This window comes from Podarcis pityusensis (assembly GCF_964106645.2).
Source record: "Podarcis pityusensis genome assembly, chromosome: 2".
Taxonomy (NCBI): Eukaryota; Metazoa; Chordata; class Lepidosauria; order Squamata; family Lacertidae; genus Podarcis; species Podarcis pityusensis.
This window is the reverse complement of record NC_138029.1, coordinates 104,159,519-104,184,526: the sequence shown is the minus strand read 5'-3', so window position 1 is coordinate 104,184,526 and position 25,008 is coordinate 104,159,519. Positions and strand designations below refer to the sequence as shown.

Below are 25,008 nucleotides of genomic sequence, written 5' to 3'. Positions count from 1 at the left end.
GATTTGAACTATAAAATGGTGATTTTCTTGAGTCAAAATGAGAGTATCCATAAACATATTTTTTTGGGGGGGGAGCACTGGTCCTTTCTTTCATCCAAGATGATCTAACTTTTCTCCAAAAGTCCTGTGCCACAGTGAAGCATCTGCTCACACCATTCCTCAGTGGCTGCATTAGGACTATGGTTTACCTTTATGAGATTATACTTCGGTGAGCCTCATATGAAGAGCCCCGATGGAGCAGAACCCTCCCCTGTTCTTAAACTCCTTGCCGAACATCAGATTTGAAGCAGCAGCTTACCATTGGGGGTAGATGAGCTATTCACAAAAAGTGTCAAAAGCCTTAATAAGGTGCATCAAGTTAATGACCGACTTTTGCCTTTGTTATATTTTGAGAACATGATTGCCCCAAAATCTTCTACAAAGAAAAAAAAAACCCTGCATTACTTTAGCTTTGCTGTTATTTTCAAATGCAGAAGACACAACCTTTCCCTCTATCCAACACCAGTCCCAATTGCCATATACTGATTTCCGCAGAGCATGAATACTGCATTTTTTCCGTGTATAACACACCCCCATGTATAAGACGCACCCTATTTTGGGGGACTCCAAATTAAGAGAATGCGTGGAGATTGCCAAGAGTTGTTGAGCTTTTTTTGGAGGGGATTGTCCGTGGTTTTTGAGCTTTCGGGGGGGGGGTTGCCTAAAATCACTCACCCACCAGACCAATGCTGACAATAGCGTGTGCACCCATGTTCAGCCCACGTCTTCAGCGCCTGCATGGGCTGGGCAACGGGAGCACCTTCACCAAATTTCCAAACACAGGAACAGCAAAACAGCATTCCTGAGGAATAGCTCCTGGTGCTGTGGACTCACATCTGCTCACGTGAGCACGCAAACTCAGTGGAGTAAACAGAAACAAAGCTGTGGAGGTTTTGTAGCATACCTAATTTATTTATCCTAATTAAACAAATAAAAGAACATAACAAACACGTACAAGAGAAACAGCTCTCATACAGCCATCGTGTCTCTAGACAGATCAAAGGGAAAGTCCTGCAGTACTAGAGACAGAAGTCTCAAAGTGTAGCTTCCGCCCCCTCCTTTCTCACAGACTGAAAGTAAAACAACATGATCAAGTGATCCTTGCAATGGGAGGGATGAAAATACTGACAAAAGTCACCAGTCGACTGCCCACTTGCTGCCAGCAGCCACCAATCACCCGCCCAATTGCTGCAGCACCAGCCTACCGACAGCAGCCCTTGACACAGCCACCAATCACCCGCCCTATCACCACTGACAATCTCCTGTGCGTAACAGCAACCAATCACCAGTCCACCCTCTGCACTCTCCATGTATAAGACAACCCCCATTTTTTAACATAATTTTTAAATTAAAAAACCTTGTCTGATACACGGAAAAATTCGGTAGAATTCGGTAGGCTGCTTAAAAAAATTAATCTTTCTGCATTAATGCAATCACAGCAACATCACAAACTGGCACCCAATAGCAACAATAAAATTTTGATTACAGATAGGTAGCCGTGTTGGTCTGCCATAGTCAAAATAAAAAAAATTCCTTCCAGTAGCACCTTTAAGACCAACTAAGTTAGTTCTTGGTATGAGCTTTCGTGTGCAAGCACACTTCTTCATCTGAAGAAGTGTGCTTGCACACGAAAGCTCATACCAAGAACTAACTTAGTTGGTCTTAAAGGTGCTACTGGAAGGAATTTTTTTTATTTTGAATAAAATTTTGAGAGAGTCATGGAATCAAAGACAAAATAAACACAGAGCATTCTTCCAACTACATTTATTCCATAAGATACTTACATTTCTGGTGTGTTTCCTTGGTCTGAGGGAATTGACAGTGTTTTGCTAGCAATAGAGAGACAAGATATCACGCTGCTAACTGATCTCTTACTAAAACCTAACAGCATAAAGCTTTAGCATAATTTATTAGAACAATTAGAATGCATCCTTGTCTTCTAATTAGATTATACTTTGTAGTGGTAATTACACTAGACAAGAGAGAAGAATAGTTTCAGATTTCCAAAATCATCTGTAGACTACTTGAGGAGTAAATGATCAATAACACTAATCTAGTGGAACACACATTCCCAGAAAGAGATATTTTATCATGATGGATCCACTAAATAATCACCATTGTTTCTCTAAGTCCGTGTAAGTCTCATCCTCTGTAAGAAATGCACAAACACAGAGGATTACCTCTGAAGCAACTGTCATACATCAAGAATGGCAACATCTGCACTCAGTTTCAACTTAACTGCATTAGTATTATTGTTTCAGCTCAGCTGAAAAGAGTGAGGTCAGTCTGTGTCTATTTCACCACTGAGAATCAACAGCAGAGCTGTAATTCCACTAAAAGTCCTGCATGCTATCACTCCTAAACAGGACTGGGGTCCCTAAACACAGATTCCTAAGACAGTTCCTGTATCTGTTCCAAGAGTTGCAGAAGTGGGGCTTATGCTTGATAAACTATAGTTAGCAGCTCTGGACCAAGCAAAGATCTTCACCCCCAGTTTGAAGTTGCCCTTCAAATTACAGTGGTACCTTGGTTTAAGAACAGCTTGGTTTATGAACAACTTGGATTAAGAATGCTGCAAACCTGGAAGCAGGTGTTTTGGTTTGTGAACTTTGCCTTGGAATAAGAATACGTTCCACTTCCTGTTGAGTGTATTCCATTTGTAAATTGAGTCCCCCGCTGATATGGGAAAGCAGGCCTTGGTTTAAGAATGCTTTGGTTTAAGAACGGACTTCCGGAATGGATTAAGTTCGTAAACCAAGGTACCACTGTACCCAGTTTAAGATCACTGTTTATTCTGAAGCCAATAACCACAGTTTCCCAGTTCAGAAAGAATGAGAAACTATGATTAACAGGAGACTTCTGAATTTCAGTCAGGCAACTATAATCATCTTAATGCAGACATCGAGTGGAAAACAAATGTTGGCCAAATCAGCATGCGGTGCAATCCTCTACAGCACTTTACTCAATCCACTAAGCTTTTGCAGACCCCAGTGGAAAGTCAGTTGGAGAGAATCAGATGGAAAGTGGACTCAGGATCTCCAAACCAGAATAGCTACAATGCCCATGTCAGATATTGGAGCTGCTGGTTCTGTAGCATCCTTACAGTGGAGACATTATGTCATTTAAGTTAGTATTTAAGATAGTGGGAAAATAACAAAGGATATTATAGTGAATCATCACCAGCCAAGCCCGTCCATTTAGGAAAATAATGGATTCATCGGAACAAAATGGGATGGGCACATGTAGGGGAATACACCAAGAGCTCTCTTAAACATTTATGACCTCATCTATTACAGCGGCACGCAGATTTGTGAGAGTCATACTTGGTGCTGGTTCAATCACTTAGCATTCTGATAATCCTGCGCACGTCATACAACACTGAATATTAACAGTTAGCATGCAAAGCAGCATTAAGCCACCCAGTACAGATATCTAAAAGCCAAGTTTTTAACCCAGGTTTTCCAAATCCTTGTCCAATGAGTTGAGCAATTAATTCTCTTTCATTTTGCAATTATTACCATGCCCCGTTGAATGATCAGGGCACAAATGAATGTACACTAATATTAATGCCTCTGAAATGAATGAGTGCTAGGTGCACACAGCCAAAAATGAGGCTAGTGAATTCAAATCAGTATGTGAAACTGATCCTCCCAACTGCATTTCATTTTATTTTATTTTTCTTGGTGGCCTCGCTCTACCCCTTGGCATTCTGCCAGACAACATTACCAATGTTCTCTTTTCGCCCATTGCCTAAGAGCTCAATGGTCCACTACCTCGTTCTTGGTCTCTGCACCTTCAGTCCCCTTAACTCTGCCTCTGATCTTTAGCTCCCTTTTGTCGACATGTTCACTTTTTATACAGGGAGCCACTAGGGTTAACAATCCACCTGAGGGCCTACCTTTCTTGTGGCTTTTGGTTGCTGGAACAGAAAAGGCATTAAAACCTGGAAATTCAATGTGACGTGATGACCAGGTTTCTTGTAAACAGACTATATCATGCGCCCTTATTAACTTTGTGAAATCAGGGAGACATAGCTTAGAAAACCACCCTGACACATTCCATGATAACAACTGCAGAGAGGAATTCTGTACCAGGTTCCCAGCCATGGCATAAAGTCAAGCTAGGTGCATATCAGAAGGCTGACTATCACTTGAAGCCCCTGATGTATTTTCTCCGCTACTCCGGGGCATTATTAATCCATGGACCCTGGTGACATTTGCTAAGGCAATCGGGGGGTCTTTGTAGAAGACAATTAAATCTGTCTCTGTTTGTCTGTGTGTCGCATTTCCCTTGGGAGGAACGTCACTTGGCGATGGCTGATCGGGTTCCAGCCGGGGTAATGGATGGTGAATTTCAAGATTAACCAAGGGGCTACTGGAGTGTCCTGTCTTTGACTTATCTAGGTTGGGCTGGTGTTCTTTATGTAACTGGCCTTTTTGCTCTAAAGTTTTCCTCTTGTGGTGTAGTGGTTAAGAGCGGTAGTCTCGTAATCTGGGGAACCGGGTTCGCGTCTCCGCTCCTCCACATGCAGCTGCTGGGTGACCTTGGGCCAGTCACACTTCTCTGAAGTCTCTCAGCCCCACTCACCTCACAGAGTGTTTGTTGTGGGGGAGGAAGGGAAAGGAGAATGTTAGCCGCTTTGAGACTCCTTAAAGGGAGGGAAAGGCGGGATATCAAATCCAAACTCTTCTTCTTCTTCTTCTTCTCCTCCGAGGGAGTGTTACAGCTGGGTGCATCACACGTATCTCCCTTTTGTCCTTGCTTCTCCTCCCACTCAGCTTCCCAGCCTTCACTGGCCTGGTCAGCCCGTGATGCTAAGCCAAAACATATGTATGTGTGTGTGTGTGTGTGTGTGTGTGTGTGTGTGCACTTGGGAGGAAAAATCACAGCCACTTTGCTGCTCTCCACTCCTGCTGCCTCAATGCTACCCAGAACTAACCCATGGTTTAGATTAGTGTTTATGACAAATCTTGAGCTCTTGGTTTGTCTCATTCCAAACAATGAGCTGCAACCAAGATTTGTTCTTCACTTAGCACTGCATTGCAGAGACTCCTGCATTGCAGAGAGTTGGACTAGATGACTCTTGGGGTCCCTTCCAACTTTACAATTCTATTATTCTATGATCCCTTTCTTCAGTGTGCTTTTTGGCAACATCCCACTACTGACAGCTCCCCACTGTGCGACTAGAATGCTCACAAGATGAAAGATGCTCAGTCAAGGGGATGGGGGACTCAGTAGATTTTAAGATTCCTTTTTTAAAAAATTACATCAAATGCCAGTCTAAAAGAAATTCCTCTACAACAGTCTAATCTCTGCATCTATTCAATTTTTTAACGTATGAACATTTGCCTCTACAGGATAAAACATGACACCCAATTTGTGTTTTGTTTTGCATACGAGCTTGAATGAAAAGGGTGGAAATTTTAATCCTTTCTAATAAAAGCAATTGAAGTCTTTCTGCCATACCCAAAGGGATATGATTTGCAGAAGTATAGAGGGCTGTAAGCAGGGGGAGTGGGGGAGGTTCAGAAAGAACACTAGGATAGATATATTAGGGGAGGAAATCCTGAAATGGTCTCTGACATTGCCAGTTGAAACAAAAGGAAAACACTCTCTCACATCATGGTTTTTTATAATTTATTGCCAGGAGGATGAACTCTTATTCTGGAAGAATTTTTCCTCCGACTTCAAATCTTTCAGTCCTGATTTGCAATTGATGTGCTGGGAAATGCAAGCAAATGGCTTTCAAGTCTCTCCATTGAACTGCACTATACCCACACCTTGATGCTGTGGGATGTGAGCGTTCATAAATGCCAAAACTTCACCTAGGCATTTAGTCTCCTTAGATCTGAAACGTAAAAGACCCACCGATTCTTTTAGTGCAGAGGAAACATCGCGAACAGATGCCTCAAGCATCTCTAACTACTGTCTGTTCTGGTTCTTTTGTTAGAACGATCATTCTTGTTAGAAAACTCTTGAAGATACACACACACAATGCTTTGAATGCATTGGTGAGGCAGAGGACTCCATGGAATGTAGGGCCATGCTGTTTAGCTCCTCTGTTGGAACTTTAGCATATCAGGGCAAATATTGGAGAAAGGGGAGAATAAAGCCAAGCTGTTGCTCAACTAAACTGGTCTATGGGCTGCTCAACAGTATTCAAGACCTGAAATCTAACATCACACCACGGTTTTGTCCGCCAAATCAACACAACCCTAAAATTACTTTTAAAAAAACCAAAAACCTGAATGGCAGTACCATTAAGACGTACATTGCAAGTCTTCATTCTGCAACTATGGCAGCTGTTGAATTCAAGTTGAAAAGGGATGCTCGCAGCCCCCAAGGATTAAAATCAAGGACACCTAGAACGAGGGGAAGAGTGAAAACCTGCCTGAGCTATTGATAGCGCAACCCGTTTCCCCAGATGGGCTGCATACAGTTCTTTGAAAGCTTTGTAAAATTCTACATTTGTTTTCAATGGAGCGAAAAGAAAGGCATTCGTGAATTTCCCACGAGGCTAATGCAAAATCTAAAGTCTTCTGCGATAAGCAAATAGAACATGTCACAGACAGTGCAGAGTCAGAGGCAATCATTTAGCCAAAGAAGGTACAGAGAATAACGGTGTCAATTTATTTATTTATTAAACGAGGTTGTAGAAGCCATGGCGTATTGTACATCGGTGTGATATGCCTGTAGACCTGTAAAACAAACACCCACATAAATCATATTAATTGCACAGAGATTAATAATAAATTCCTATGTCTTTTCTCCAAGCTTTAAGGTCTGCTGTTCAAGCTCTGCAGCAAGAAATAGTGTACGTAGCATAAAAATAGATCGGCTGGTGAAATCGGAAGCATTATGGTCCATGAGCAAGTGAAGTCATATTGTACGAAATGCAGAGGACAGAGGAGTGATAATGCCAGAGGCAGGCTGCAGGGCAGAGATTCAATCTCACTTCAAGGCTTGATTTGGAGCTTAGCAAAAATGGACTGACACTATGAGGCATCAGTTGGCTACGCGAAGGACAACTTGCATTGTAACCTGTTGTGTATAGTCTTGAACAAGTTAGCAATTATGGTATATTGAGCAATTGGCATCCTGACCTTACTACTGACTGACAATTATTAGATGCTAAATTTGCACTAGGTGCACTTCCAGCTACTGTATTGCTTTGTGGCGGTAAACCAATATAGAATCAGCGAGTTTTATGCCCCACTGTGCTCGATGAATGCGGCTTGAGAGCATAGGAAATGGAACACATACGGCAACATTCTAAGTCACAGACGTATAAGACAACAATGATGCATTGCTATTCTTGTAAAACTGCAGACTGGAAGAGTCTGACAAGACACCAGGATGTAAAAATAGGATGTGGCATCATTAGAACATAAGAGCCCTGCTGGATCAGACCAGTGACTCACCTGATCCAGCATCCTGTTCTTACAGTGGCTAATCCACAAGCAGCCCACAAGCACGACCTGCGTTCAACAGCCACTCTCGCTAAGTAGAAGGAGCAATTCTGAAAATTTAAAGGCAATCCTTATGGTTTGTTGGTGCAGTACACCTGAGAGCAGAGAAGTTTCATTTCATTTGATGTGTTTTATTTTTGGTAATGCCCGATAAAAATAAAATGAAAATGAAAACCCCTAACAGCTAGGTGTTGTCACACGGACTAGGTTTATGATGCTGGGAGTGGGACACAGGATCACACATTTCCTCCCCCTCTTGTCCTTTTCTTCTTGGGGGCAAATTCTAGGCTTCACTGTGAACCACACTTAAGCATTGTGCTAAAATCAATGGGCTGGATCCAGAAAAATGCTAGTGGAGTTCCACTCATGTAGAAGGCTCCCCCCCCCCCCATTTCCACAATCTGTGCTTCAGTCTGCATCACTCCCCCCCCCCCCCAAAAAAAAGACCACTCATGAGAGTCTGGGGATCCTCAAGATCAATACAAGATGTGGACTGGAGGCAGAACTGGTGGGATCCTGGCTCCTATCAGGAACCCTAGTTTGGGGGGGGGGGAGCGGTGTCTGAACTCACCATGAACGCTTCCCTCGTTCTCTTAGAATGGCAATGGCGCCCACCTGAGAGGGGCCGCAACTGAGTTCTGGCAAGTTCCTACTGGGGCAAAATAAAACCTGTACTCACCTAACATTTGATGGTTGTTAAAACTGGAAATCAGCCCTGAGTGCTCACTGGAAGGACAGATCGTGAAGCTGAGGCTCCAATACTTTGGCCACCTCATGAGAAGAGAAGACTTCCTGGAAAAGACCCTGATGTTGGGAAAGATGGAGGGCACAAGGAGAAGGGGACGACAGAGGACGAGATGGTTGGACAGTGTTCTCGAAGCTACCAGCATGAGTTTGAGCAAACTGTGGGAGGCAGTGGAAGACAGGAGTGCCTGGCCTGGCACGAAGAGTCGGACACCACTAAATGACTAAACAACAACAACAAAACTGGAGAGGATTCTCTTCATCCTGCAACCCACCTTGCTGAGGAGTATGTCCACACCAGGCCAAAGAGGCAGAGTTGCTTGCTTTGCCCCTACTTTCTTCTTTATTCCTTGCTTTGCTCTTTTCTTTTTCAAGTATTAAAAAAAACAAAACACCCCTCATTGGAACCGTGGCATATTGATTCTCAATAATAACCATCTTAAAAGTGCAAGCAAAAGCCTCTGTCTCCATTGAAATTATACTTATACGTTCCCGATGATCTACACAACAAAGCAATAAAGCCATAAAACGCCTGTCAGTTTCTTTATGACCTTATGTATAATCCACATAATGTAAACAGCAGGCTTATGCGCTCTCTTCTTCTGTACATCTTTATTTCAGATTACTTCACTGAAGCATTAAAAATGGGTTAGCTCTTATGTATTTTAATGTATCAATTGCCTCCTTTATGGCTGCTAAATTATTTAAGTGTTTGTATGTACGGCGAAGTTTTTTCTGCTCATTCATCTTTGGGGGAATATAATGGCTAACAATACATGATACATGATCTTATCTAAATGTAACAATCCAAATTCCATTCTATTTCTTCATGGTTTTCATTAAAAAAAAAGTCAAGTACAGTCATACCTCGAGTTAAATGTGCTTTGGGTTGAGCGCGTTCGAGTTGCGCTCCGTGGCAACCCAGAAGTAACGGAGTGCGTTACTTCCGGGTTTCACCGCTCGCACATGCGCAGACGCTCAAAATGACGCATGCGCGGAAGCAGCGAAATGCGACCCACGCACGCGCAGACGCGCCGTCGCGTCTTGCGTTCTGTTCCAGATGCGAACGGGGCTCTGGAACGGATCCCGTTCACATCCCAAGGTACCACTGTACACAGAACAAGGTGTAATGGGCACTATGAGAACATGGAACAACACTGTTTCATTCGCCTCAACAAAAACACATCGAAATACATTCTCCTGTCATATAAGGTCACCTATTCAGGTCTGGTTGCTCATCATCTTCAAGGAAGGGGCCAAGCAGCTCTCATTTCCCTTCCATCCATGGCTATAGCTAGGAAGGGGAAGCCATCAAAATATTGCTTCCAGTCACAGCAACTGAAGCAGACCCACAGAACCAGGCCTCATCCTTCTGAAACACATTAAGTTCCAAGTAACCATGACTGGGGTATGATTGTTTCATGCTGGGAACGAAACTGCTTCAGTCCTCATGATGCAAACGCGATTTTGTTTTATTTTTTAATGCACCCTTCCTACTGTGGTTTCTGCATCACACAATAAATAGAAGCCCAACTCTTTTGAGCATCCGAAACCAGGCCTTTTCCATCCTTGAAAACATTTTTCTCAGAGCCTTTTTAGCAAATGCACCCAGTGAAAACTTTTATATATCAACTGTGAGATGCAGTCAGACCTCAGGGGCTTCTACAAAAGCCTTTCAATCTTTTTTACAGATGTTTTCCTTCACTGCTTTAACATTTATTTAGATTTACAGTCCATGCTATCTCAAAGGACTACGGATGGGTAGCAGAATTTTTACTTGGGGAAAAAAAAGAGACAGGCTTCTTGTTCAGTCTCCTGTCATAGACATGCTTTAGCTCGATTTTTAAAAGGCTGCAGAACCTGATCTAGTTAGAAGAACAAGCCATCTCAAGACTGTTGTCCTTGTGAGAGACTTTTAAAAGTCTGATTGATCAGGAAGTGAAACTGATCATCTTGAAAGACTTTGGGTACAATCCAGCCAAAGCATCTTCAAGTCCCATTGATTTCTGCAGGAGAGTTAAGCACACAATTAAATTCTCCTGTTTCAATCCATGGGACTTCAAAGTGCTAAACCATGGCTGGATTGCTGCTATTATGTTCCTGAGCACAGTATGACATGCGACAAGCTTAGAACACTCGTACAGTTCTTCCCATTTAGGCAACCAATCATTCCTATTGCCCAAGCAATACTATTATCTATTATTCTGTTTATTTTGCTCTCTTCCTCTTTGAATACTAGACCCACATATGGCATACCGAAATCAACCTGTTTGTGTCTGTTGTACAAATGCATTTCTGGAAGCTGTAACTGACTTGGTAGCCCTAATCTCAGAGGTGATCTTCCTGGGACATTGCACATTTTGTGCATTAAACATTATGTTCCCTTGCCCCATACGCTATTGATTTTCTTTTATTGTTGTTCTGCCGTTTACCTGGCTTTCAGTAACACATCAAATCCCTGACGCAACTGTGTACAATGCTGCCATATCCCTCACACTGAAGATATAAATGACTGCATACAATTGATGCCATTCATTCCAATTACAAGCCCTTAAGGTTAATAAAGTCTGAAGTATTCACGGGAGAAAATTTACTAAGGTATCCAAATGAAGGGTGTCTGTTGCCATTTTCTTATAATGAAAGTAGTTTCTTACTGAACAGAAATAAATCATCTGTTTCTCATTACATGCCACAACTTAGTTTGTTGCAGCTGTTCTTGTTGCTCCAATTTTCCTTCCTGCGGATTCCACTTCATAATTGGAATGCTATTTAAGTTTAAAGAAGGGGATTGCAGGCCCACGAGTAATAGATATAAACAATCCATGCATTTGCCGGACCGGAAAGACTTAACCAGCTACACTGTACAGGGGTCAGTGCAACATCTAGAATGTTCCACGTCTTCCATTAATGACAGAGGTGAAGGAGCAGACGATACACTTTTCAATGCTGAAGATGTTATAAAACCAAAAGGGACTGCAGACTATTTAAGGGATGAGGCTTTTTGTTTCGTTCTTCAGGTACTAACATGGAGAGCAGCATGGAGAGCAGCAAAATGAAATCCATCAAGAAAACGTCAAGCTTTTCAGTGGTATAAAACCGATACAAAAAGAACTGGTATAAAACTTAGAATAACTAAGATGGGGTCGCTGACACGACTAAACGACTAAACAACAACAACAACAATGTACAGTGGTACCTCAGGTTAAGTATTTAATTCATTCCGGAGGTCCGTACTTAACCTGAAACTGTTCTTAACCTGAAGACCACTTTAGCTAATGGGGCCTCCTGCTGCTGCCACGCCGCTGGAGCACGATTTCTGTTCTCATCCTGAAGCACTATTTCTGGGTTAGTGGAGTCTGTAACCTGAAGCGTATGTAACCTGAAGCATATGTAACCCGAGGTACCACTGTATAAAGAAAAGAAATGTGTGGTAACATAAAGTTTGTATTTCTTGACAAGAGTCACCAATATGATACTATGGCACAAAAGTGAATTCCAGGCATGACCCTTTACCCCTCTCAAGTGTCAGGCGGCAGAGAAACCAACCCCCACGGCAGGTTGCCAGGAATGGATAAGACAAGGAAAAGTCTTTACCAACTGCTTTTTCTTCAGTATTTACAGAGAGAGGCTTGGGAATGCAGCCTCTTGGAATAATGGTGTTGTCACAAGTGAGCCTCCACCCCCTCCGTCTCTCCCACTTCCTCATGCATCATTGCTAAGGGTGCTGAAAAGTGCCCTCTGCCTTTCAGCTCTTTGCTCTTCTGCTTTCAATGCTTGCTGGGTTCTGGGAGAGAGGGGTCTGGAATGCTTTCTAAAGACACTGTGTCCGTCAACTGTCACCCCCTGGTGCTTCTTCTTCTTCCTCCTCCTCCTCTCCCATTATTTCACAGCTTTCCTCCTCATCTGCCTCTGAGCTGTGATCTCCCTCAAACCCCTGTTGTAATTCTAAACTTCTTCTTTTCTGGAAGAGTCAGGCTGCACAGGCAGTCTCCACCACTCCTCCTCTGCCCAGTCGCTGACATCAAGTGTGTGAGGGGTATTTGTGGGAAGACCCCATAAGCAGAAACCAGAAGGATGATTTAAGAATGTTCTGCCACCCAGAAAGCATGACACACAGAGGTTGCTTTTATATATTAATAGCCCCATTCAAATGGTCTTACATTTCCCTGAAAGAGTAATCACAACAACAGTAAGTGTTGGTCTCCACTGTCTATCCTCCTGTTTATGCCACAGTAGTCAGTGATGGCATTGTTAAAAACAGCCAATCCATATCTACTTGTAGAGATGAAACTCCGAGTTTCGCCACATCCCTCAGAAGATACACAATCACCTTGATACCACGCTTGCAACTACAAAGAACAAGGCTTAGGGATAAGGCCATCTTGTTTCACCTGTGATCCCCCACTACTGGATGCAGTCTCCATCCCCATCACCCAGTGGCGGACCTACATTGGGGGGGGGGCTGAAGCTTGAACAGTCAAGGGAGCCCCATTGCAACCAGCAATGGCGTCTGGGTAACCACTGTTATCTTCTTCAACGAGATTGCTCCACAGCAGATCACCATACCTTTACAATGTCTGTACTACTGCCTGTCAAACTTTGGAATAGTTGAAATCTATACGAAAAATTAATCAGTTTGAACCTTGTCACTCAAAGCGGGCCTACTAGACACAAACATTTTAAGCAATGTGAAATAAATTTGCCTCTGGGGCCCCTCCAGGATTAGGGACCCTGAAGCTTAAAATTCATTAGTTTCATAGTAGATCAGCCCCTGTCCCCACCCATGAATATCGGCTTATAATGTGTGCCCCTGCCACAGGTGAGCCGTGCATGGATTCTTGTGACTCAGTTAGGGTAACCAAACAGAAGAGAAGGGATACTACATAAGATACGGTATGGTGGTGGCGTGTTTTCTGTAGAATACCATGTATGATTAACCTATGGCCATTGTTTAACATGGCAAGCTCACCTGTCGAGAAAGTCTGAAGTGGGGTAAGTGGGAACAAACAGCAAAGTAATCAAGAACTGAAAACAAAAATATATTCTGGCATCTGCTAAGATTTGAAAATGGCTCTGCTAATTCAGAGGGAAATTCCCAGGTTCAAAAAATACTATTTATGTACGCCACTACCACGGCCCATGTCTTGTTAGCCCCAAAATGGAAAACGAGTGAGGTCCCAAACAAAGAAGAATGGCAACCTAAACTGATGGAATACACACAGCTTGCAGACTTAACATATAGAAGAAGAGAAGAAGAAGAATGCACATTTAAAGAAGACTGGAAAATGTTTACTGAATATATGGGTAAAAATTATGTTCCTTTAAAAACGCTGGTAGCATTAAAATAAATTAGGTTTTGATGGATGTAACAATGGATTATTGAATGGTTTAGTTCATGTAAAATATGCAGGGATGTATGGTATGCAAAATCAACCACCGAAAGAGAAGAAGGGAAGTCATTGATTTAAGGTTGTTTAAATGAAATGTAATTTAGAAAATTTAATAAAAATTATATATGTCCACTGCATTTACCTCTTCCAGTCCAAATAACCTTATTGCACTAGCCATTGGCCACAACAAATCTGAATCAAAAATAAACATCTACCACTTAAGTTTTCATTTTGGCTCCAAAAGTTAGAAAGCAATTGGTTTTATTCTCAAATCCAATAAAATAAGGACTATTCAATGCATTTCCACGCAAACTCATTTTCCTATGGGGATAATGATTCTCAGTGCTTTACTTTTATGGTGAATCTGTTATCAAAAGCTGTATTGTCACATAATAGAAAGGGTCAGGATAATATTGTTCGCTACTAGAAAAGGCTATTTGAGAGACATTGGGTTAAAAAAAATCCATGTTTTAGTATTGGGGGGAACGGGAATCATACCTTTAAAAGGAGGGCATTGAAAATGATGGATGTTTGCAATGCGATTCACAGTGATGTCACAGGCACTGTCCAAAAGGTACCTGCAGTTGTAGTGCGCATGCCATTTCCATAGCAATACATTACAGGTGGACATTGGGCAAGCATCACAGTTTTTCCAACACCTGCCCGTAGCTGTTAAAAGGCTGTCCAACAGCAATCTTCTGACAACAGAAGTGCTTCCTAGGAACTCATCTGGGTCAATTACTTTTCCCTCTGGGAAAGTTCCAGTGCCTACAAAGGTTATAACTGTGTACCCTCTCTAACATAAGACACATTTCTTATTTCCCCAGTCCCTTCTGTTCGGAGTACCCTGAGGTACATTTCAGCAGCATTTAGTCTGGAAGGCCTCAGTATGCACTGCCAGAGCTCTAAACACTGTTATTAATTTTAATTCCCACAATTATGCAAAAAAGTCAGCATAGAAGTCAGCATTCTGTATTAACAAAATATTTTAAAATTCTGAAAACACCCATTCTCAACGTATTCTTTAGAACACCTGCCCAGAATATCAAGCATATGTGGCATCTTGAGATTGCATTATTAGAATTATTAACACCAGACACTCAATTCTACATATTACCTTCCTTAATTTGTTTTCATAGTTGTGTCTTGCTGTAAACTTGAAACTACCAAAACAAAATATCTTCTCACCTTACGGCTTAGAACTGCTGAAAGTCGAACGTTAGAGTAATTTACATTTAACACCTACATTGATCAGCTAAATAAGACATATTGGCTTGGCGGCGGGGGGGGGGAGTTCAATACATCTCTGCAGTACTTTTAGTGCCATAGAGAAGGCTGCACACAGAAGTTTAATATGTACAGTGGTACCTCTGGTTACGAACTTCCGGAGGTCCATTCTGAACCTGAAACCATTCTTAACCTGAGGTACCAATTTAGCTAATGGGGCCTCCCAGCATACGATTTCCGTTCTCATCCTGCGGCAAAGTGCTTAACCCGAGGTACTACTTCCGAGTTAGCGGAGTCTGTCAGTGGCGTAGCGTGGGTTGTCAGCACCCGGGGCAAGGCAAGTAATTTGCGCCCCCTAACCTGTGGATTTGCGCCCCCTAACCCTAACCCCCAGATGTTGTGCCCGGTGCGGCCGGCCCCCCCTGCACCCCCCACGCTACGCCACTGTTTGAGGCAGCAACGCTTCCACCCCCTGGAAACAGCAGAAAGGGAGAGCACTCTTGTGCCCCGGTCCTGCTTTGAGTGCTTCTCATTGACGCGTCTGCTTGGCCACTCTAGATGGGCCCTTGTGGCCTTGATCCAGTAGCCAGGTCCTTCTTCGGAAAGAGCAAGCGCCTCCTAAGCATGTGCAGAGCGCCTCCCTCTGCCCCCGCCACGTGGAGCTCAGCCTGCGCGTGGGCAGGCCCTTTGCATCACGCGCGCTTGGCAATCCCCGGCACTTCTCCTCTCCTCTCTCTCTCCCTGGAGAAATGAAGCAGTGACCCAACAAGGAGTAGCGAAGGATGGGCGTGTTTCGTCCCTGATCCGGATGAGATCAAGGCGCCGGCAACGGGAAGGAGGCGGGGGAGAAGCAGGAGCAGGCCAGCCAGGGCTGCTCCAGACCCCCCCCCCCCGATCTCTCCCATCGCCGCTGGAGGGGTCATGGAGGCACTGAGCCCGGGAGGTGGGTAGCCAGCCAGGGCGCACCTACCCAACCTCACCGCGCCCAGGCGCGCTGCTCTCTCCAGCTTCCTCCCGGCCGGGCCAGCGGCTCCACCTCTTCCTTTGCCTCTTTGAGCCGCTTAATTCCCAGCAAGCGATTAGCAGGCTCGGATCGGATCCTGCGGCAGGCAGCGCCTCCTCCTCCTCCTCCTCCCGGCTTTGCTGCTGCTGCTGCGTGGCTCTTTTCCCTCCACCGATGGCGTGCTGCGCCTTGGAGAGGTTCCCGCTTCCTCGAGGGGGGCCGGCCAAACGGAGACGACGACCCCCCACCCCAAACAAGCCTTGATTGCTTGTCCCTTCCCTCTGGACTCGCGCCCCCCCAGATGTTGCGCCCGGTGCGGCCGGCACCCCTGGCACCCCCCACGCTACGCCACTGGAGTCTGTAACCCAAAGTGTCTGTACCCCGAGGTGTTTGTAAGCTGAGGTACCACTGTATAACATAATTTAGGATGGCTAGTTGTGTCACTATACTGTACAAAGCCAGTGAAGTTATTCTATATTTATACTATGTTTGATACCACTGATTGAGAAATAGTCATAGATACAGAAATTCGGCTGTATCAAAACCATACTCTGAGAAATGGCATTTTGTACTGATACCAGTATAAAATCGTGTTTTGTAAACATTAGTACATTGTGATTCATTTTCAAATGTCTGTAATCCTCACAAACGACCAATGTCATACTGCAAAAGGGATATAAAGTAGATTTTAACAAGGTGCTATTTGGCTTGAAATGTGAATCTGTAGCTGATTGTTAGAATGCAAAATTCACCTAATACCCTTTTCATATCTATTCCGTCATTGGATACCTGTGCACATGAACAAAATGCAAATACCAGATTTATGCACAGATTATATAACTCAGGGACAGTAGCCATAGGTCTTTCCAATGTCCATAGGCATTTTTTTTTTGGGGGGGGGGTCGGGAAATGAATCCTCAATGTTTGGTTTTTAGACCAAACAGTAATTAGGAAATGGTAGAAAACTAATAAACTCGAGGGCCAGTTTCAGTAGTAATTCCTGTAATTCAAATAATACCAAGTATATGGTCCCTGACATTTTTTATTTATTTTTTAAAATTCTTAAAGACCTTGAAAAAAGTTGTCATATGTGTAAGTTTGTCCTGGGCCCATTGTGGTTCAACGTCTTTATAAATGACTTGGATGAAGGAATCGAGGGGATGCTTACCAATATCCCTCAAACTGGGAGGGCTAGCTCTCCATGATGCAAGCCTGGGCAGTGTGTATGGAGGTCCTGGGCTGCCCAGACAACAAGACCCTCCCTGCCTTCAGCCTCACTGATGTGGTCCAAAGGAAAGCAGAGCAATATGTTTGGTGTTTGTAGGAGTTGCTGGAAGGAGGCAAACAAGGCGCCATCCAACCATTTTAGGTACTAAAATGTGGGGTTTACTCCTTAGCCCTTTCTTCCCCACAAGGCAATGGAGGTCTAGGATCAGAGTTTTTCCTTCTCCTGGGTGGGCTACCTTTCTAGGTTTACAAGTCCCATCTACCCCTCACTTCCCTCTACAGCAAAACTACCTTCTTGACCACTGGACCCACTGTTGGTCTCGTCCGCTCCATCTGCCAGAGCCTGCAGGGGAAATCCCTAACTCACCGAAGGTTTGAGACCCAGTGGCTACCCTCACCTGGTTTAGCCAGCCAGTTGAAGCTGTTCCCAGAGTGTGGCCACTGTTGCATGCTGACAGCTTCTAGGAGCCAACAGGTGAGGGCTAAGTGAAAGGTGGAGGCCCAAAGTGAAGAAGAAGAAGAAGAAGAAGAAGAAGAAGAAGAAGAAGAAGAAGAAGAGGAGGAGGAGGAGGAGGAGGAGGAGGAGGAGGAGGAGGAGGAGGAGTTTGGATTTGATATCCCGCTTTATCACTACCCGAAGGAGTCTCAAAGTGGCTAACATTCTCCTTTCCCTTCCCCCCCCCCCCACAACAAACACTCTGTGAGGTGAGTGGGGCTGAGAGACTTCAAAGAAGTGTGACTGGCCCAAGGTCACCCAGCAGCTGCATGTGGAGGAGCGGAGAAGCGAACCCGGTTCACCAGATTACGAGACTACCGCTCTTAACCACTACACCACACTGGCTCTCCTAAGTGGACAAACGACTGCAGAAGAAGCGCAATGTGTCCCCTGCCAGAGGTACTACCCCTCCCCAACACCCTACACACCCTGAACTATTAATACCCATACATTTAATATGGCGATCAGATAGGTTCTGATTCGGAATATTATTTTCCCTAACACATTGTGACGGTTGACTTCATATCTGATGGCATCCTTGCAGAATGGATATATCAGGGTGGTCATTAGCCCCAGCCAGAATGACTAATGGTCAAGCAGGAATAGTCCAGTGTGGCATTCGTACGGAGCCCCCGGTCGTCTCAAGGACTATTGACCCGTACACCACTATCCGCTGCCACCAACCAGGTCCTCCCTGGTAAATCACTTAGTCTCAGCCAGGTTCTTAAGTTAACAATGAAGGCTGTATTTTATTGCAAACACAGATAAACTTTAAATGCATTCGAAATGCTGTTACCCTTTGCCCTCTTAGTCTTATTTTATTCTGTCTCTAACTCTTCTACCTCCCCTCACACAAGAACCCACTGCACTAACTTTCTCTCTATTTCCATCTGTCTCCCAACTGCCTTTAACTAACCAACCAACCAACCAACCAACCACCTAACTAACTAACTAAACCTCGGGCTAAGCCCTTTTATAAACAGGTAGGCTCCGCCTCTGGCTTTTCTATTGGTCTACCTATTAACTCTTTCTCTCCCCCTATACAGATATTTTCAAATGAATAGGCAAAAGCCACATCCAGCAACATCTGGAGGGAACCCCTGGATGAAGGTGGTCAATCATGCAGTTGACTCCAGCATCACCATACTCCTGGCTTGATGAAAAACATGGCAGTCCTGGAACAAATTAAAAGTATTGGCCCCAATCACGTTCTGCTGCAAACCCAGTTGGCTGTGATTACACTAGCTGGCAAGAAAAGCAGATGAATCAAACCTCAGCTTTGATATTCTCAGCTGTATGGCTTTATTGGCTAACACAATAGAGATTCAAGATAATTTTGTCCTCAGGTGAAAAACGTTTTACACCATCACAAAATAGCACCTTTTTTTTTTTAACTGAACACTTCAGAGGAGCTTCCTTGCAACACTGACTATTTCCCCCCACAGGGAAATCTCAGTCTTGACAACAGAGTATTTTATTGCAGAACAGAACTGGCTCTTAATCTTTCATTCTTATAGGCAACAGGCTTTGTGGCTTGTTTGTGAGTGGGAGTGTTTCCCTTAAACATTCACAAGGTGAACAGCATCACACAGCAATTAATGTTTACTTTGCAGAAGACAAATGAAGAAGTTTGGGAATAAATCATAGATATGTGCGATTTAATATTTAGTTGTTTTCATAAGAGAAGGCAGTAGGTTCAGAAAAGAATAATAGTTTTTCCCCCCAATCCTGTCTAGCAGTGTACTTCAGCCAGATCCTTCATATGAAATCTAACACACACACACACACACACACTTCTTCACCCAAAGCAAATTGCTCAGGAATCAATTTGGCAAATAGGATTCTAAAGCATCTGTGCCCAAAGGCACAATCAAAAAAGTTATTTCTGCCTCTTATAAAGGAAAGGAAAGCTCCCAGGCAATAATTTCATGATATGCATAAAGCCATTGCATCAAAAGTGCTCCTTTCTATCAGAAAAAAAAAACCTTTCAATATTTCTGCTTTCTTGGGTTAGGAATATTGTGCCACTGTGTACTTCAAACCATTTCAATATAGACTATCACGTACAGGTGGTATATAAATAACGACAGCTACTTTCAATATATTATCCTAATTCTGAAACTTCAGTGCTGACCCACCGTATTTGTTGAAGCCCCTTACCTTAGTTTCCTTAGTTACCTTAGTTTGTTGAAGCCCCTTACCTTAGTGGAAAGGACCTAACAGAAGCAGAAGACATCAAGAAGAGGTGGCAAGAATACACAGAGGAATTATACCAGAAAGATATGGATGTCTCGTACACCCCAGGTAGTGCGGTTGCTGACCTTGAGCCAGACATCCTGGAGAATGAAGTCAAATGGGCCTTAGAAAGCATTGCTAATAACAAGGCCAGTGGAAGTGATGATATTCCAGCTGAACTATTAAAAATTGTGATGATATTCAGTGATGATATTCCAGCTGAACTATTAAAAATTTTAAATGATGATGCTGTTAAGGTGCTGCACTCAATATGCCAGCAAATTTGGAAAACTCAGCAGTGGCCAGAGGATTGGAGAAGATCAGTCTACATCCCGATCCCAAAGAAGGGCAGTGCCAAAGAATGCTCCAACTACCGCACAATTGCACTCATTTCACACGCTAGCAAGGTTATGCTTAAAATTCTACAAGGCAGGCTTAAGCAGTATGTGGACCGAGAACTCCCAGAAGTGCAAGCTGGATTTCGAAGAGGCAGAGGAACCAGAGACCAAATTGCAAACATGCGCTGGATTATGGAGAAAGCTAGAGAGTTCCAGAAAGACATCTACTTCATTGACTATACAAAAGCCTTTGATTGTGTTGACCACAGCAAACTATGGCAAGTTCTTAAAGAAATGGGAGTGCCTGATCACCTCATCTGTCTCCTGAGAAATCTCTATGTGGGACAAGAAGCTACAGTTAGAACTGGATATGGAACAACTGATTGGTTCAAAATTGGGAAAGGAGTACAGCAAGGCTGTATATTGTCTCCCTGCCTATTCAACTTATATGCAGAATTCATCATGCGAAAGGCTGGGCTGGATGAATCCCAAGCCGGAATTAAGATCGCTGGAAGAAATATCAACAACCTCAGATATGCAGATGACACAACCTTGATGGCAGAAAGTGAGGAAGAATTAAAGAACCTTTTATTGAGGGTGAAAGAGGAGAGCGCAAAATATGGTCTGAAGCTCAACATCAAAAAAACGAAGATCATGGCCACTGGTCCCATCACCTCCTGGCAAATAGAAGGGGAAGAAATGGAGGCAGTGAGAGATTTTACTTTCTTGGGCTCCCTGATCACTGCAGATGGTGACAGCAGTCACGAAATTAAAAGACGCCTGCTCCTTGGGAGAAAGGCAATGGCAAACCTAGACAGCATCCTAAAAAGCAGAGACATCACCTTGCCAACAAAGGTCCGTATAGTTAAAGCCATGGTTTTCCCAGTAGTGATGTATGGAAATGAGAGCTGGACCATAAAGAAGGCTGATCGCCGAAGAATTGATGCTTTTGAATTATGGTGCTGGAGGAGACTCTTGAGAGTCCCACGGACTGCAAGAAGATCAAACGCATCCATTCTTAAGGAAATTAGCCCTGAGTGCTCACTTGAAGGACAGATTGTGAAGCTGAGGCTCCAATACTTTGGCCACCTCATGAGAAGAGAAGACTCCCTGGAAAAGACCCTGATGTTGGGAAAGATGGAGGGCACAAGGAGAAGGGGACGACAGAGGACGAGATGGTTGGATAGTGTTCTCGAAGCGACAAACATGAGTCTGACCAAACTGCGGGAGGCAGTAGAAGACAGGAGTGCCTGGCGTGCTCTGGTCCATGGGGTCACAAAGAGTCGGACATGACTAAACGACTAAACAACAACAACCTTAGTTTCACCTTTCCGGAAAGGTCAGGGATTAGCACCCTGAGACTTCAATCCCATGCATGCTTATTTCAAAGCTCTGCTGAGATCAGTGAAACTTAGTACATGCAGTGCACATTTTTTCTCTTTATATTGCTCAAACCCTCCATTAATAAGTAATGGAAATCTTATAGCAAGAATGGGGAGCATGTGGTCCTCCAAAAGTCAGTTCCCATCATCCCTAGCCAATATGCTCAGTGGTCAAGAATGAATGGAACTTCAGCCTGACAACAAATGCTCCATTTATGTTGTGGCCAGTGGAGGTTGGAGACAATGCTGCACACTAGCTAAAAGCTTGAGGTTCTTTACACAGTGGGAGGATAACCATGGTGAAATATCCCCACAAAGGGATGGCCACTGGATTAGATCCAGTCCCAGTTAGGTCCTATTGAAATCAACTTTGTTGAGAAGTTTGTTATGACTAACCAAGCTCTATTAATTTCAGGGAGAATTAAGAGTGACCAGGTTGGTCTCGATCCAGCCCAATTTCTTTATAGCCATGCCAAAAATGGAAAGAAAGAAAAAAGGAATTCCATCATAAATCAGCTTCATATTTCATATATATCAACATGGCGTTTCCTCAGCTCAGGTTGCTGGACATATTGCCTGAAATTGCTCCCTTAGTTGCAGAATACTAGTCAGCTTCTGGGTGACTGGAATGTTTCAACAAAAACTTCTGCTTTCTCCTCCTAGTTTTATCTCATTTATGACATGTTGAGTGTGAATGTGTCATCCTCCTCCTAAGATATTTTTGTGCCAGCTAATTTCTTCTTGTAGGATGATTGGTATTCAATAGCATACTGATTAGGGTGCATATATATATAAGAGTCATGCATATGCCATTCTCCTTTATTACTAACTTTCATTTAATTTCCATTTTATGTAAGATTGTTAAGCAAAATCAATAAAAACCTAAGATCACTCAGCTTTGGGGAAAAATATTGATGTACAAACCTAAACATCGTGAGAGTGAAAAGTTATAATGAGTTAGGTTTGGGGGTTTTTTCTTATTACCCTATTTCCCTGCAACAGTTCCTCCATGATGTTTTAAAATACATCTTTGCAGCTACGAGGATGAGACACTTAATGGGGGTGGGGCGGGGATGCAAGGTTGAATCTTAGTATGGAGCTTTATCAGGCAGTTAGTTCAGTGTAGTAACAAGCAAAGCCAATCACCAGAGCAGAAATCTACTGCACAAACCCTCAAATCCAGAGCTAAGAATGGTTCTGTCCAAAGATCTCCTGAGTCACAGTCAGATGACTCACAATCAACTGTCCAACTGGACTCTGCCTGCATAAAAACTTGAGTCCTTTTCGAATCTGGCAGGCCAAGAGCTATGTACAGCAAGATGCTGTTGCCCAATATTTGACAGATCCAGAATCATTCTGCTCTGCTCTTAGAGGTTGTCACATTCCTCTGCCAGCTGCTGGAGTGCCCAGCATGACATGAGACAACAGAGCTGTCAGATGCAATAGCTAACACTATAGAGTCAAATTAGACAATGCTTTCTGTTACTGCTCCCCGTTGAGGAGCAAACATATGTCTTACTCTCTCTCACCACCAGCCCGCCCAACTTACAACGGCATTGGCAGTTCAGGCATAAGAGGGACTTAAGATGGGGTGTGCATGACCCAACTTTTGTAGGCTTAGTATAAAATGTATTATTGGAGAGATCAACCACGTGAAATGGGTGCATTGGACTGCCTGTGTGTAGGCACCATTAAAATGTTACATTCCTGCATGGTGGGATCAGAAATGGGGCAGGTGTGGTGACTTGTGAGGAAGCGTAAGGTGTGCTCTTGCTTTCATTCCTGACTACATTATTCGTCCAAGCTGGCCCATAGTACAGACCCAACGCACAGACAAATCTGTATTCAGGCTGTGTTCAAAAACACAGCATCACACACTCAGAAGCCAGTCCTCTTGTAAGGACTACAGCAACATGGCTTCCTGGCACCAAGTTGCCCTCAGTATTATTATATAATTATTATATAATTGTTCTATATGATTTGTACTGTATTTGTGATGTTCTGTTATGTCATTATTATTTACTGTTTCTAAGCCGCTTTGAGATTCTTCTGAATGAAAAGTGGCACAGAAATATAATAAATCAAATTACTACTGCTCAGTCACCGGTTAGGTCAAGTACCTAAATGTGCCCATTAGAAAGCCTATTAAATCATGTGTTTGCAAGGGTTAAATGAAGAGGGCACAGTCCATTTGAGTCCTAAAATGTGTCCTTGCCTTTGTCCTTCAGGTGCATGTGAAAACTGTGCCACAAAGCATTTGCCTGCTTAGGAATGTGCAGCCTTGGTGCAGTTTGTTGGTACAAAGCATTAAGTCTATTACAAGGGTTTTTATAATGTCTTCAGTCCTCTTGAAGTATCACCCAGCCGTTCTTCCGTCAGGCCTCAAATGATGCAATTCATCAGCCAGTTACTGATGGGGCTTCGAGGAAAGTCCAATTCTGAAATATATATGGGACTGTGAATCTTTCGTTAGGTAATATAAATAAATCTAGTCTCAGAAGTGCTGCCTTCTTAATCATCTTTAAAACACAATAGGGCTGTCACTGCAGCCCATGACTCTGATTTTCTCTGCTGGAAATATGGCAAGGAGAAGGAGCCATTTCCTTGAAAAGAATGTGAAATGTGGAGGAGAAGGAAGAGCAGACTTATTCTGGGAGCAGAAGCAATGTTTACACGCGCAGTGGCAGATTCCTCTTCCGTTTACTAATCTGGAGCAAATCGCCCACCCAGACAAAACACAAAAAAGTCTAATCAGTGGGGAACAAAATGAGATAGTTATTTAACCTATATTCATTTAAAAAACCTATTTTCAGGGTGATTTACAAAAACTAAATACACACAGACACAATTAATCAATGCCCAAGCGAATAAAAAGTCAGAAACTCTGTGCATCCATTCAGTTGGATGCACATACGGCTGGGGACAAGCCACCACGATCCTGCTTTTACACATTCATTTCACATGGTTTTACTATGTGAGTACAGTTCAAGTTTACAGATTCAAGTATCAAACACAGAAGCCCTGACGTAGAAGTATCTCAGAATGCAACCAGCTCTCTTTTCACCTTAGCACCTCTCACATATTAACGCAACATGGATTTGACGCAACGTCAAAGACTTCATCTGGCACACCATGGTACATGGACAGACATAGGCAAGATCAGGGGTCAGCAAACTTTTCAGCCGTGGGCCGGTCCACTGTCCCTCAGACCATGTGGTGGGCCGGACAATATTTTTTTGGGAGGGAAATAAATGAATTCCTATGCCCCACAAATAACCCAGAGATGCATTTTAAATAAAAGGACACATTCTACTCATGTAAAAACACGCTGATTTCCGGACCGTCTGTGGGCCGGATTGAGAAGGCGATTGGGCCACATCCGGCCCATGGGCCTTAGGTTGCCAACCCCTGGGCTAGATTATCTGGCTGGACAAATCTTTAATGAGGACTAGGAATGC

At 43.5% G+C, this 25,008-nt stretch overlaps 1 protein-coding gene across 4 annotated transcripts in view; it reads right to left on the bottom strand.

Annotated features, from left to right (window-relative positions):
* Positions 1 to 25,008, bottom strand: part of FHIT (fragile histidine triad diadenosine triphosphatase) — a 1,036,588-nt gene that overhangs the window by 798,542 nt on the left and 213,038 nt on the right. The gene's annotated exons all lie outside the window — the stretch shown is intronic.